The sequence below is a fragment of the Sus scrofa genome, chromosome 7 (assembly GCF_054392235.1).
Source record: "Sus scrofa isolate SSC_HxYL_T2T_F1_AM1 chromosome 7, Sscrofa_HxYL_maternal_Yorkshire_Landrace_v2.0, whole genome shotgun sequence".
Taxonomy (NCBI): Eukaryota; Metazoa; Chordata; class Mammalia; order Artiodactyla; family Suidae; genus Sus; species Sus scrofa.
Genome location: NC_139389.1, coordinates 127,276,974 through 127,292,443, shown reverse-complemented (window position 1 = coordinate 127,292,443; position 15,470 = coordinate 127,276,974). Strand labels below are relative to the sequence as shown.

Sequence of the window (15,470 nt, the reverse complement as noted above, 5' to 3'; positions counted from 1 at the left end):
CACTGTTAAAACTCAGGACAGTCCTCACCTAGCTTGCTGGGGGAGGGCGGGGAACCAAGCGGTGATTCAGTGATGTGTGGCTATTACAAATCCATCGTAGGCTGATAAATGTGCGCCTCTTGATACTATCGGATCTCAGTAAATAAGAAAAAATAATCCAGAGAGGAACAAGGCAGTGAGGAAGAAGGAAGGAAAGGAGGGAGGAAGGAATGGAGGGAGGAAGGAAGGAAGGAAAATGCAGGGAGAAAAAAAAAGAAAGGAAAGAAAGAAAAATGCAGGAAGAAGAAGGAAGGAAGGAAAGAAGAGAGGGAGGAAATATTTCAAATAGGATGAAGTGGCACAGCAATGTTTTCCTATGACGATGTCTAGGAGAGGAATAACAACTACAGAAGCAAAGGAAACCAAGAAGGTGAGCTTGGGTTGACTGGGGGAAAAGCAGTCCCCGGCACCAGCTGCTCTGCATTTCCTCGGGGAGCCGCCTCAGATGGGAGGTCTGTGCAGAGAGATGGGGTTACACAGCGTGCTGGCCCTGCTGCTCCCTAGCTGGTGCTCCCAGGCAAGGCTCCTGGCATCTCTGAGCCCGTGAGCCCGTGGGCAGCCTGCTGCCCTCACAGACCCTCCCGGAGGCCTGCGGGAAGCACCCAATGTCTGCGTCTGTGCCCAGCTCTCAGCAGACACTGGGCATGGTCTCTCTTCCCTCCACTTTGCACAGTGAGCGCATAGAGGGATCTGGTAAGTTTCTGGGCAGAGGGCTTTTGACAGGTGAAAGCATTTGAGAAAGAAAATCCTTCTTGCAATAGAACGTATGGTAGGGAATTTCTTTAAAAGAAAAAATAATCAAGCGTCCCACTCAAGTAAGCCTTGGGTGAAATTTAAGAATTTCTCTGATTATGTATCTAATATTGACCAGAAAGGGGGATGGGATGGGAGTAGATAAAAGACGCTTCTTACTCAAAACTAGCTCTTTCCTTTTTCCATATGCTATGTTTATGATTATGGGTTTTAGAGCATTTTTCTTCTTGTATTTCATAAAATGCCACATCTATTCACATAATTCACCCCGCCCCCCTTTCCCTGATACTCTGCTGTGGAGGAAGGGATCGTATGAGCCCCTGGGGGCTGGCTCACCACCTCCCTGGCAAATGTCTTCATTTCTCTGACATCTTTCTGAGGCCCAGTGACTCACCAGGAGTTACCCAGACATCAGCAGCCAACTTTAACTAGTTCTTCCAGAACTTTCCTTTTTGTGGGAAATCTCACTCAATTGTGTAAAAAAGAAAAACTGCTAAAAGGAGGCGTGTCCTGGAGTTTCCTGGTAGCTCAGCAAGTTAAGGATCTGGCGTTGTCACTGCTGGGACTCAGGTTTCTGCCGAGGGGAGGGTTGGATCCCTGGCCGGGGAACTTTCGAGTGCTGTAGGCGTGGCCAAAAAGAAAAAAAAAAAGAGGAGGCACGTATTTCTGAATGTTGGGGTGGGGAGAGCAGGAGCGCTGGAAGGCAGCAGGAGAGGGGGACTTGTGGGGTATCATGAGATTCTGTCTGCCTGTGGTAGGTGGAGGTGTCTGCAGGGGGTGGGGTTTGCTGGGGGTTCTTACCAATAGTAACTGAGATGCCATGACTGGAAGCTGGCAGAGGGCAGTCTTAAGAATGATGCAGTCTGGGCACCTTCTGGGAGCATGTCCTGTAGTGTGGGGTCAGGGCTCAGGGGTCTTGGGAGGAAGAATCCTTTAAGAAGTTGGGGTGCTCTGCTTGAGAGGGGCAGGGACAGTGTGGCAAAGATGCTTCCATCTGAACAGAGCATTAACTTAGACAAAGACCCCAAAACACAGGACACAGAGAGGGTTCCTCTGGGTTGCTCCTCTCCCACTTGGAAACATGATATCCAGACCCTTCACTTCACAGAAAGGCAAGATTGGGTGGCCCTCTTGTGCTTCCATGGCCCCTTGTAAGCATGCCACCTGCACCTGCACCTGCATATAATGGCTTACACATCTCTTTCCTCTGGATAAGGAGCCTTGGAAAGCAAGGAAGGAGGATTCTCCGTTGCTCTAGCCCTAGGATCTGGCAGCGTACATGGTAGGTGCTCAATAAAAGCCCTTGATGAAAGGGTGAAGTGGGAGACCAGCATGGATCCCCACCGTGGCCAAGATCAAACCACTCTACCGAGGACCTCAGAGTAATGGCGGGTCAGAGGAGGAAGTTCAACTGGTGGAGCCCGCCCCATCCTTCCACTTTCTGTGGCTACATCTCACTGTGCATTTTCCACCAATCAATCCTTCCAACAACCTAAAGAGGAGGTGCCATTCTCCCCAGTGCACTTGGTAGAAAAATGAGGCTCAGGAGGCTAGGAGGCTGGCCCAAGGTCAGAGACAATGAGCAAAGGGTATAACTGGGATCTGAACAGCAAAGTCTTGCTTCTTTCTACTGCTCAGTGGCACCTTCCTGGAGAGGGTTTCAAAGGACATGCCATGAAATGGGTCACTACATGGCGGGAGGGGGACTTGTCTGACAATCATGGTCTTATCATGGTGGCTCTAGGAAGCTCATGTCACCCTGGTCACTGGCCTAGACGTTGTGGCTAGAATCCACTTACTAGAAAATTCCCTTATGAGTCTGTTCTTGCCATATATTCTAAGCAGAAAGCCCATAAATGGAGCTCAGGATAGAACCATCTGATGGTGAGGCCCCCTAGAGACGGTATAGAGCTGGTCACCCAACTTGAGGATGCTTGTCTGGGTGTGGGAGTGACCAGGGGTCTCTAGGATGCAGTCTGGCCACCTGCAAGAGACAGATTCTTAGAAATGGACCATCCCATTCAATACCAGCCTCAAGGGGAGAGGAGAACCAAAGGCCCAGAGAGGGTGCGCTGGCTGTGGTCAAAGGCAGTTCAGCAACAGGACCAGGCCTATTGCTCAGGACATCTGACCCTTGGTCCCCTCACACAAGCAGTACCAAAGCTTATCACATGCACCAGGAGGCTTCTAGGTCCTCTACTGACCTCTCGGTTATATTCTGCTGCTGTGGCTGACATCCACCCTGGCCGTCATGGGTCGCCCTGTGTGTGTGATCTCCGCAGAGCCTTTTGGAAATGGGTGGCTTTAGTCCAGGGCTTTCACGTTTGAAAAGAGAAGGTGGAGGTCAGGGCCCCGCTCCAAGGTCACAGAGCAGCAGTCTTGAGCCACTACCCCAGACTCATACTTAGCTCCCCAGGATCCTTAAATATTTAAGGTCCCCTTTGCTGGGACACAGTATATGCAGTTAATACTGGGCCAGGTCATTTTTTACAAAGTCAGAAAACTGTTTGAAAGAGGGGATTCTGTCTCCGTCCGAGCAAGAAAACTGCCTTCCCTAAGGCTTCATGGTTAAAACCTTTCCAGAACGTTCGTTGACCTCAACTCACAGGAGAAGAAAGGAAAGTCATTCCTGAGTTCCAGCCACATGCTGTGAACATGTGGGGACACTGCCGGTAGCCAGCCCTGCACAGTCCTCTGGCCCCGGGGAGCAGGTTATTATCCAGCCTCACAGATGAGGGGGCAGTGGCCAGAGACATCCAGCGACCCATCTATTTCGCCCAGACAGCCAGGCAGTGACACCGTTTTCGGCCCCATAGCTTTCCCAGCTCATGGAGTGGGTTTCAACCAGATCAGTTCCTCAGTATTCAGAATGAAAATTCCCAACCCAAGGAGACTCCAGACATTCTGTTCCATGGCTAGAAGGGAAACAGCAAAAGATGAGGTGGACAGCTTGAGGTCCCAGGTAACACCCTTAGGCAGCCTTTGGCCACAAGGAATCCCCCTCTCGGAGCCGCACAGGCTGATGGGAACTGTGGACAGAGGGGTGTGTCCTCATAGGCAAATACTATCCCCATATCCTCCTGCACTTGTCCCTGACCTCACCTCCCGCCTCGGGGCAGAGGCGGGTGGTGAGAAGGAAATCTGAGGCTCTGGATCAGAGATGGGGTCGTCAGGCTCGCGCAGGGCGGAGATACGGGAGGGGGTCTTTCAGCGAAATTAAAGAGCGTTGATAAATTGCCCAGCACGCGCTCCGCACGTGGAGATGATCGACACACACGCATTTTGCCTCCTCCATCCCCCGTGGGAACTGGACCCAGGAATCTGGTCCCCATTGTTTCAGGGCTGAGAAGCATCCTCCCCCCGTCCCGACCGGGATGCACCTCCGCCTATTCTTTGCTAAATCCTTGTGCTGTCAAGAGGCTTTGTGTGGAGAGAAGCCCCCAGCGAGAGCTGTTAATGAGCAGCGGGGGGGGGCGGGGAGGGAATCCACTTAGCTGGGGATGCCTTTCTGATAATGCGAGGGGGTGGTGGATGCCCCCTCAGCCTGCTGGTGGTCTGGGCCCGCTCGCACCCCTCCGCCTGCAGAGGACAGAGCAGCACCTTCTGCTACTTATTTACCTACCAGAGGATTCTCCCCTCCTATTGGGGGATTTGGGTGGGAAGGGATACAGCCGGGGCTTCTAACTGGTGTCTTCCCAGTAACCCTTCGATTAAGGCGCGGGATTACCCTAAAGAGATGAGGTCGTAATATCCCAAATAAACACGAGTGCCAGTTTCTAAGCATATTCTCACCAGCGAGTCAAATAATCCAGCCCCTGGAGCCCGGTCCTGAAAGATTTAAATACTAATTCAGGGGAGGGGCGCGTGGGGCGCATGGTAGATTTCTACCGATTCTGACTTCTTCTGACATCTTTTAAAGGCTTCGTTTCTGAGCTGTTTGATTCTCTTTGACGATTGTCAAGTTAAGTTTACTAAAAACTGGAGACGACTTTCTTCCGGGGTGGGAGGAGCTGCTGCTGGATTAGAAACATGAGTCCTCCCCAGTTTGTCCATCCGCCCTGGCATCGTTTTATTCCTGCGTTTCTGAAAGGCTCCGAGTAATCAATTCCAGAGGACGGGCTGGGGGAACCCTGGCAGAGGGGCCTCCTTCTTGGCTATTGCCTCGAATATTTTACGCAGCTAATAGAGTTGCGATGGGGCCCGAAATGTGGGCGCTTGGAAACCTGCGGGGTCCCATTTGAATGTGTGTTCTCATGTGTGTCAGCCTCCCCTGAGAACAGGTTTCTGGGGGCCCTTGAGCGACGCATGGGTGTTCAGGTTTCCAAGTCTAGAGCTTTGCAAGAATTTTCATGTTTTGAAGAGGAAAAAGTCTACAAATCATAGTCAGCATTTATTGAGTATTTACTGTGTGCCTGGTAGTGCCTTAAGTGCGAGCACTCACTCTCTCATTTAATCCTGAGGTCGGACAGCCTAGCAAGCAAGAAAGTTATCATCGTTCCCATTTTCCAGATGAGATCACTGAGGTTCCCAGATGCCAAGGGCCTGCCCACCGGCAGTAAATTGGCAGGACAGCATTGCTGGCCCCATGGTAGCCTCAGCGAGCTGTGCCATGGAGGACATGTGGACGCGAAGTTTCCTGAGCCGCAGAGTCCCAGAATGACAAGCCGGACTGCAGCCCCATCACCACCCAGTGGCCAGTTTCTCTCCACTCACTCTCCGCCAGGGACCAGCATCTCCTCTCTCCCCAAGGCAGGCATCCCTCTGACAGCAGACTGGACTGACGGAACATCTTCTGAACTGAGATCTGAGTCTGGTAGTTTCTCTAGCCGCAGAGGAAGTGCAGCTCTGACCCTTGTTCCCACAGGCCCATGGGGAATCATGCCTCCCTCAATCCTGCAGAAATAAAAAGTCCGTTCCCACCCCTCCCCAGTTACCTCTCCTTGCTTTGTACTTTTTCCTGCTATCCCATGACAGCAGGCTTTTCTGTGCCACTCACCTGAAAACCATTTGTGAGGCAGCCCTAAGAATGTTCTCCCCAGAGTTCCCGCTGTGGCTCAACAGGATCAGGGGCGTCTCTGCAGCGCCAGGGTGTGGGTTCCATCCCTGGCCCGGCACAGTGTGTGGAAAAGGATCCAGCATTGCTGCAACCACAGTGTAGGTCAAAACTGCAGCTCAGATCTGATCCCTGGCCCTGGAACTCTGTACACCGCAGGGTGGCTGAAAAAGAAAAAAAAAAAAAAAAAATCCTCCTCTCCTCCCTACAGGGCCCCAAGGACATAAGAGGCCAGACAGGCTGGGTGGCCTCCTGTGGATGCACTTCATGAAAAGGATTGCCCTGGACTCTGAGACAGAAGCCTAGGCTCTTACCTCCAGCCCGGCCACTTACTCTCCATGACCTTGGACTAGTTCCTCCCGTCTCTGGAAATCTATAAAATGGCCTTAGCATCCCCTCTCATGGGGCCACAGTGACTTTCGGAGACTTCACTGTCCTCATCCTTATAATGGGCAGGAACAGCTGCCTTGAAGCCTCATGAGAACAATACAGGGAGAAAGCCACGCACAGTAGGTGCAAAAAGATCATTTCCGCCCGTCCGCTCCCTCCCTTTCCCAACCCTGTTTGGAGATGAAAGTATGGCAGCTGCTGTGGCATCACATTCCACTGACTTTTCTTTATCAGCATTTGGCGAAGCAGCCAGCAAGAGCCTTGCAGAGATGCCATAATCGGAACATTGTGGCTCTTGTAAATTTGAGGCACAGCATACGTGTCATTCCGCTCTTTGTGGACATAATTGTTTTCCAAGTGGCTTGTTCCGCAGGTAACCCGATGTTGACGGCAATAATGCAATTTTCATATCGAAAAGTTGTTTTAGAGGAGGGCGTCGATTTCACTCAGGCTCGTTGAAACCCAATCTACAGGAAAGGACGCTATAACAGAATTGGAGGTTAAATTTCATTTGCTGATTTAATAAAAACTAACAGGATGGATTTGGGGATATTTCATTAATCTTTCTTTCCTTTCAGTGCAAAGGAAATTAAGTTCACTCTAGTTCAAACTTGGTTTCACTCTTAGACAAGAGGCTGCCAATGTCCACTTTCTCTCTGGAAAGTTAAAACCTAATTAGTCACAGAAAATTCTTCGCTGACCCTGTCACCGGGAGCAGGCGTGGAGCCGCACGCATGCGCAGGCGTGCGAGCACACACGTGTGTGTGCACCCACGCACACAGCCACCCTTTGCTGGGGCTTGTTTTTATTGTCAGTGGCTGTTAAAACCTGGGTGTGATGACATTGCTAAACACGGATTGACAGGACATGCGTTCTGCAGACGAGCCTTGTCACGGCTTCATCACGTGCCGATTAACTTCCCAGATGTGTCTGCGTCATTTGCAGGGTGGGCTGGGATCCCTCCAAAATGGAAAAAGACTCTCCTTTTGGTTACAGGCACCCTCCTCTATGGCATCATGCTTTTAAATGCCAACTCTGCATTTTTCCCCTGCTGAGTAATTGTCAGGGGGGACCTATGTAAGGCAGCGAAGGTCTAAGAAAAGGGCCCTAGGCTTAAGGTCCAGGGATCCCTCACTGGAGCACTGGCTCTGTGCATTATCAGCTGTGTGACTTGGGTAAGTGACTTAACCTCTCTGAGCCTGAGTTTTCTCTTCTGGAAAATGGGAACGAACAATCCCTGAGGCTCCTGCGGTGGTGCAGTGGGATCGGCGGTGTCTCTTCGATCCCTGGTCTGGCACAGGGGGTTAAGGATCTGGTGTTGTTACAGCTGTGGCATAGGTCAAAAGTGTGGCTCGGATCGGATGGCACAGGGTGGCCAAAAAAAAAAAGAAAGAAAAAAGAAAAAAAATTCCCTGCTGCAGAGAGAGCTGTGAGACTCAAATATGGCTTTTAAGGGTTTGGGCCAGTGGCCGTGCCGTGGAGGCATCTAATGGGGTCAGCCCAGAACAGCTTTCTCCCTTAATCACATCGCTGTCCTTGTCACACAGTTCTGTACACACCGCTGGCTGCCATGGATCACCCCTCCCTTACCCCTGACCTGTGAGCCCCAGGAACTCTGGTGGGAACCCTGGCTGGGCTGGCACCCAGTCCTGAGGCTGGGACATGGGTAGCCCCGGCAGGTGTTTCAGGCACGAGCAGATGTGTGCCCAGGAATGACCTTTTACAACTATGACATGTCGAAGTGACACAGTCATTGGCCCCGTGAGACCTCCTTAAAGGAATGGGATGAATTTAGGGCAGACTTGCATCCCCGTCCTTCTTGGTCATGGAATGGGCAGACTTGAGGGTCTTGGGAGCTTTATAGAGGCCACGAGGGCTCTGTGCTTTCAGACTCAACTCTGAAGGCAGATGGCATTCTTTGTTTGTGCAAAGACTCCAGGATGGAAATCATTATGGGTGGAGGTGGCAGCCAGAGGTTTCTTGTGTGTGAAAGTGCTCTGTAACGTAGAAAGTGCCCCATACATGCACGATTTACAATCCCACTGCCAGCAGAATGGAGGGTTGGACACAGGCCCATGGACTGCTTCTGGGTTTGTCATAGCAACAGCCTTTTTTTTTTTTCTTTTGTCTTTTTAGGGCTGCATCTGCGGTATATGGAGGTTCCCAGGCTAGGGGTCCAATTGGAGCTGTAGCCACCAGCCTACGCCAGGGCCACAGCAACACGTCTGTGACCTACACCACAGCTCATGGCAATACCAGATCCTTAACCCACTGAGAGAGGCCAGGGATCAAACCCAAGTCCTCATGGTTGTCAGTCAGATTTGTTAACTGCTGAGCCACAATGGGAACTCTGCTGCAGCCTTCTTGAGGTGTCTACAGTGATGGGAAAAGTGGAGAAAGACAGGTCCTGGCTGAAGCCCTTGCTCATTGCCCATGATGAACAGGGTGGTCCGGCTGGGTTGCTTAATCCCCCTGAGCCTCAGTCTTCTCATCTGTAAATTGGGGACAGTGATAACGTCTTAGGGAGTTTGGTGGGGACTCCATGAGCTTCAGAGTGGGAAGCATGTCCAGTTCCTCAAAGCAGGTCTTCAGAAGCCTCTTCCTGATGCACAAATCCTCTGAGCCCGCTGGCCCAGTGGGAGTTCTGGTCCAAATAGTCTGTTCTGTCTTTGGACTCGGTTCCCTCCAGGCTTGTCCCTGCCATTCACACTCAGTCTGCCACCCTGCCAGGTAACCTGTCACCGTGTGGACCCAGCTTTGGGATGGTGAAGAGTCACCCGGTAACATTTTATATCTTCCCTTCCTCGCTTTGAAGTGTTTCCATTCTGCCTCTCGCCTCATGAGGCTTAGATCTTGCAGCCCGAGCATCAGCTGGGGGGCAAGCAGATGTCTCAGGGTCAAGGTGAGCAGCCTGGGATTTTCCCCCTCCCTTGAAAGGTGCCTGATGCCCTGCCCACCTCGTGGGGTCACGTTGGAGGAAGAAAATGGACTAACAGAGGTGAAAGGACTTTAAAACGATGCTGCACAAGGCACACGGAGAGTTTCAGCCCATTAGCCATCCTTCTGGGGGCCTGTGGTGCTGTGCCAGGCATGGGGGTGGGGCAGGGAGCTGTCAGTGCATAAATGATATATAATACAGGGGTGACTAGGGGTGTTATCACTAACCAATAATTTCTTTTGGCCATGCCCACGGCAGGTGCAAGTTCCCAGACCAGGGATCGAACTTGAGCCACAGCAGTGGCCAGAGTCACAGCAGTGATAACGCCAAATCCTTAGCCCACTGAGCCACCAAGGAACATCACTAACCGATTATTATAGTCCAGGCTCTGGGCTGTGTCCATCATTGCAGTGAATCCCCATATGAGGAGGGTACTGGTATTACTGTTCCCATTTTGCGGATCAGGAAGCTGAGGCTCTGCAGTCACATGGATCTGGAGGCTGCAAAGCCAGGGCTTAAACTCTGGTGTCCAAGACTGGGCTGTGTGGTTTCACCGACTGCAGGGCTATGATGCCAAGAGGAGGGGCAAGAAGAAGCCTGAGTTACAGGGCTTTGAACGTGGTCTTGAAGGGAAGAGGGGTGTTGACTGCACGAGGAGAATGGGGCAGGCTGTTCCAAGTGCAGGGACCTCCTTGGATGAACTTCCTCTGCCTCGGTCCCCTCGCCAGCCTTCTCCCCCACCCCTCCCTGGGGGAGGCTAGCCTGGTCCTCACCTCCTGGTCCTCACCGTCTACCCAGAATGCGCTTCCTCTTTGGCCGAACCCTCCCTACCCTCCTAAATCCAGCTTGAGCATCGCTTCTTCCAGGCAGGCTTCCCAACCTCTCCAGCCACACATCTTTCCCATGAGCTGCCACCCACTGTGGGTGAGGGGAAGAATGGATGGCGGGGGTCTAGGGAGCTGAAGGAGGGCGGGAGGTTTGATCAGAGCTGAGACCAGGGGTTTCTACAGCAGGAAACTCCCCATGGAGCCGGTCACTGAGAGGGGATGGGAGGGTGGAATTGAACGCGTCCCCTTCTCCTCCGGGGACCCCAGCCCTGTTGAGCCCCGTGTGGCCACAGAATCCTTCTCAATGCAGGCACCAGCAATAAGCCCAACACAGCACCTTTGTGGAGCTTGGTACCTATGGTACCAACCTAAGTGACTGGAGTGGTAAATACACACGTGCCCCAAGCCCATGAAACAGGTGACAAAGTCCACCCCCATTTCATAGATGAGGAGAGAGGGGCCTAAGGCCCAAGGGTGTTAAGGGACTTGCCCAACACGAGGGGAGCGTGTGCTGGGGCTGGGACACGGGTGTGGGGGGGTGGGCTCTGAGCCACTCCACCAGTGGCCTCATCAGTCAGCAAGGGACGGGAAATGTACTGGTCGCCCTTGACTTTGAGCGGTGATGCTCATTCACTCATCCATCCAACCTCCTCGGCCTCCCCCGCCCCCCGCCCACTGTCTATCGCGTCCCCTCCTCGTATGGCCTTCAGAGCACCTACAGCTGAAATCCTCTTGTTCACTTGTTAGATTTTGTGTTTCCCGCAATCCGCCAGCCTCCCCTGTCCCCGGCGTAAGCTCTTGTGGGTCAAGGTGCCCCTGAAGCCTGTGCGTGGGCCCCAACAATCCGCCCCCTCACGGCTGAGGCCCTGGGCCTAGGGCCCCGCTGAGCTCAGGGTGCTTGGGGAGGACCCCAGGCCCTGCTGAGCGTGAAGCATGAGCCAGCCTTTCTTGTCGCCCCTGCCCCCACCCCCCCGCCAGCACAGTCACCTGGAGATGGTGGCCATCCGCCCCTGCCACCCTGCCCACCTAGCAGTCACCTGTGTACCCTTCTAGCAGGGCCAGGGCAAGGGCCACAATCCATCCCTGTCGCTTCTCACCGGCTTTCAGACCCAAAGCCTGGTGCTGGGGTAGGAGGCTCTGTCCTGCGACACAGGATGACATCGCTTGATGGGCTGGGCCCTTGACAGCGCTGGCCTGGGGAGCTGCCTTGCAGAAACAAGACAGTGCTGGATTGGAGCCGCCGCAGAGACTCGATAGGGGAGGGGGGATGGCTCGCCTGTGTCCGCAGAAGGACACGCTGCTGGGGAAGGTATTAGCATTCCGGCCACTCTCCAGATTCGATTATGGCTGATAACAATCACAGAGGAACCGCTCTGCCAACGACAGCCATGCCAGAAGCGGCCTAATTCAATAGTCTGCAGCTCCGGCCTTGTTTATACATCTCAGGTATGGTCCAGGGCCCAAGCAGGAAGGAAGGGCCCTCTGGTCCCCAGTACAGACACTGCTTTTATTAAGAGTGGGCGGAGGGGCCTTGGCACTGAGGAGACAGGATCCCACCCCGTCAGCACATTCCGGGCAGGCTGCTTGGGAAGGCGAGCATCTCCCCAAATCTCCTTGCTTTCTGCTTTCATCTTCAGGAGAGTCGCCCACCCTCCTTTGGTTCCCTGAATGGCTGGCCCTCTCCACGGCCTCCCGCAGAGACCTGCCAGCCCACTCATGCTGCTGGCATCCAGGAGGGCGGGGGGGTAGGGCGGGAACAAGGAACTCACTTGGCTTTTCCTGCCTCTCTCAGTCATTCAGGCAGGAGGGGGCTTGGCCAAGGTCACGTAGCTGGTCTGTGGAATTTCAGGTCCCAGGAGCCTAGAGGATGGAGCAGAGGGCTGCTGAGACAGTGCCAAGTGCAAGGCTGATCCCTGCCTAGGGCACTTGTTCACCTTCAATTTCATTGGAAAATGGAGCTCCTTTCACTGCTTCTCCAGGCTGCGCCCGCTCTCTCCTGCAGCCCCGCCACCCCAGCTCCAAGTCACAAATGTCTCCAGGGGAGACACTGATCTACTTCCTTGAGCGGGATTCTGCTTGGGCCGCCATCCCTGCGGGCCACGTTCCTGGGTACATGCGCCACACACTGGGGAGCCAGGTGTAGCCAAGGCTGGCCCAGGCTGCCCGAGTTGGGTGAGCTCTCTGGGTTTGGCTGTGGCTGCGGGCTGGGACTCCCTACCCCATCCCCCCACACCGCTCTAGAAAAGGCTTCAGCTCTGCTGACCTCAACGTCCACCTCCCCAGCCAGAGCCCCAACTCCCAGGTGAGAAACAGATACCAGAGGGAAGGGCAGGGGCGGTGAAGTCAAGGGCCGGCCCTCTCCGAGTGGGGCTGATGCCGGGGGACTCGCCCAAACAGGCCAGGACCCGGCCATCTGGACCAAGGCCTGGGAATTCATCAGCCTTTGTCATGCACCTGCTGTGTACCAACCAGCCCGTGCCACGCCTGGGGGACACACCCACATAAGAGGGATGAGCAGGCATGGATGCAAGGAAAGTGGGTGGTGCTGAAAATTAAAATGTTTTCGATTTTCAGGATTTCTGCCTAATTCCAGGGTCTAACAAGTAAGCCCCAATACATTTTATTTTTGCTTCCTCGGTGCTGCCTCTGGAGGTGGCAGCCATCTCCTGCCCTCAGACCCCTCGTGAAGCCCAAGATTGTCAAAAAGAGCACTAAGAAATTCATCTGGCACCAGTTAGACCGATATGTCGAAATTAGGCGGAACTGGCAGAAACCCCGAGGCGTTGACCACAGGGCGCGTAGAAGGTTCGAGGGCCAGATCTTGATGCCCAACGTTGGTTACAGGTGCAACAAGAAAACAAAGCACATGCTGCCCAGTGGCTTCCGGAAGTTTCTGGTACACAGTGTAAAGAAGCCTGAAGTGCTGCCCATGTGCAACGAATCTTACTGTGCTCAGATTGCTCACGATGTCTCTTCCAAGGACTGCAAAGCCATTGTGGAGCGAGTGGCCCAGCTGGCCATCGGGTCACCAATCCCAACTCCAGGCTATGCAGTGAAGAAAATGAATAGACAGCAGGTTAAGATTCCAACTAGTATCCACGAGGATGCTGGTTTGATCCCTGGCCTCAGTGAGTTAAGGATCCAGCGTTGCCACAAGCTGTGTCATCTGTGGCTCAGATCCCGTCTTGAAATGAATAGCGGGCTTGTGTGCACATTGTATCTGTTTTAATAAAACCATGAAACTTGAAAAAAAAAATTTGATTTTTGGAGTTCTCGTCGTGGCTCAGTGGAAAGGAATCTGACTAGTATCCGTGAGGACATAGGTTCTATCTCTGGCCTTGCTCAGTGGGTTAGGGATGCAGCGTTGCTGTGAATTGTAGCGTAGATCAAAGATGTGGCTCAGATCTGGTGTGGCTGTGGCTGTGGTGTAGGCTGGCAGCTGTACCTCTGATTTGACCCCTAGCCTGGGAACCTCCATATACCATGGGTGTGGCCCCTAAAATACAAAAACAAAACAAAAAACCATTTTATTTTTTTATATTTTTTAATTAACATATAGTTGATTACAATGCTGTGCCAATTTCTACATCAAAACATTTTAAAGGGGAATATTGAATATATCAAGCTCAAAATATGGCAAATATTATAGTAATTTAACTTCTTTTCAAGGCATCTTAATAGGTTTCTAGAAAAGAAAACTCAGGGGAAATGCCTTTTTTTTTTGTATATTCATCATTAAGCATAGGTTGATAAAAAGAACTAGAATTGTATACATATGCTGAAAATACAGACATGCAGGTTAAGAATGTGACTAGTATCTGTGAGGATGCGGGTTTGATCCCTGGCCTGGCTCAGTGGGTTAAGGATCTGGCATTGCTGTGAGCTGTGGTATAGGTCACAGACTCTGTTCCTACCTGGCGTGGCTGTGACTGTGGCGTAGGTCGGCAGCTACAGCTTCCATTTGACCCCTAGCCTGGGAACCTCCATACTGCAGGGGCGGCCCTAAAAAGACAAAAAAAAAAAAAAAAAAAAAGATGCCCAGTCATATTGGATCAGCTCCCACTCCCATGACCTCATTTTAATGTAATAAAACCTCGTGAAAGGCCCTGTCTCCAAATGCAGTCATCATCTGAGTTACTGAGGGTTAAGACTCCAATCCTTTAAGTCTGAGGGTTCCAGACTTGCCTGGATTTGGAGTGGGAAGGCTTGCGTTCCAGACCCAGCCTTGGTCCGGCCCTCTGGGGTTTAAGTCATTTCCCACCTCTGAGCTTCAAGTTTCCCATTTGTGAAATGGCCCTATAATCCCACCCTCCTCTCTGAGAATTGTGGGAGAATCCAAAGAGCTGGAAGGATGCAAATTGAGTGCTTTATAAACTGTAAGGCGCTGTGTGCGAGGGGGTGGCAGGGGAGCCCGCCAGGGGGTGCAGAGGCAGGCAAAGTAGTTGAAATCCAGCCTCCTCTCTGCTTGCCGTGCCACCTCGGCACAGGGCTGCATGGACCTGAAGAATGGGGCCCCATTCTCTAATGCACGTGAAGGTTCTGGAAGGTTCTAAGGGTCCAGCAGAGGCCTTGCTGGCGGTGTGGAGGCACAGGAGGTGGTTCCATTTAGGAGAAGCAGAGCACAGCCCCCAAATCCCACCAAGTCCTCGTCACCCGACCTAGGCCTTTCTCTCCAGTCGGCGCGGTTCCACTGCTCGGGCTGGGTCAGGAATTACCTCTCCTTTGGGCCAAAGACAAAAGAGAGTGTGGACTTGTTTCCAGGATTATTAAATTACATCCGGCGTATTCTTCCCGAGCGCGGCCCGTCTTAGTGGGGTTTAGAGCTGCGTTCAGGCCAGGCAAGCTCCGGTTACCTCTAATGAGGATAATGATCAGGAGGCTTAACGATAATTCTTCATTGATTCTCTTGTGCCTGCAGAACCTGCCTTGGCCAACCCAGGGTGGGGGCGGGGAGGGGAGCCCCAGAACATTCTCCCCCCCCCCAGAAGCGCTCACCTTGGTCCGTTCCTGGCCAAGGCCTCGGCTCGCCCTACTTCAGAGTGGCCCAGTGCTTCCAGGATGGGATTAGACACCAGCTGACACCCCCAGGGGGAGAAGGAACGCTAGAGCGAGAAATAAAGACCCCAACCAAAAAAATGCAGCTAATTCCATCCTGTCAGCGGTGGATATTAAGACTATTCGCCGGCGAGGCCTATAATGTGTAAGCCACAAAGGCACTACTGTTGAGCTTTAATTTAATTTTCGGAGAGGTGAGCGAAGCCCCGGGGCCCTGGAAGGAGGGCTGGGAGCGCTCCCTCCCTGCGGGCAGTCTGGCGTTTTCCCGAGGCCTCGCCCAGCGCGTTCCTGGCCTCCGGGACCCGCTGTGGATTGAACGTCTGCTCTGGGGCCGGCCTTTCCACGGGGCGCAGCCGTCGACGGAGCTCAGCAGTAGCTGTAAGTATCTCCATGTCCTGGACCGGGAACTGAGGCT

At 52.9% G+C, this 15,470-nt stretch overlaps 1 pseudogene; it reads left to right on the top strand.

Annotated features, from left to right (window-relative positions):
• The first annotated feature begins 10,933 nt into the window (after positions 1-10,933).
• LOC100521203 (large ribosomal subunit protein eL32-like) lies at positions 10,934-13,069 on the top strand (annotated as a pseudogene).
• The last annotated feature ends 2,401 nt before the right edge of the window (positions 13,070-15,470 follow it).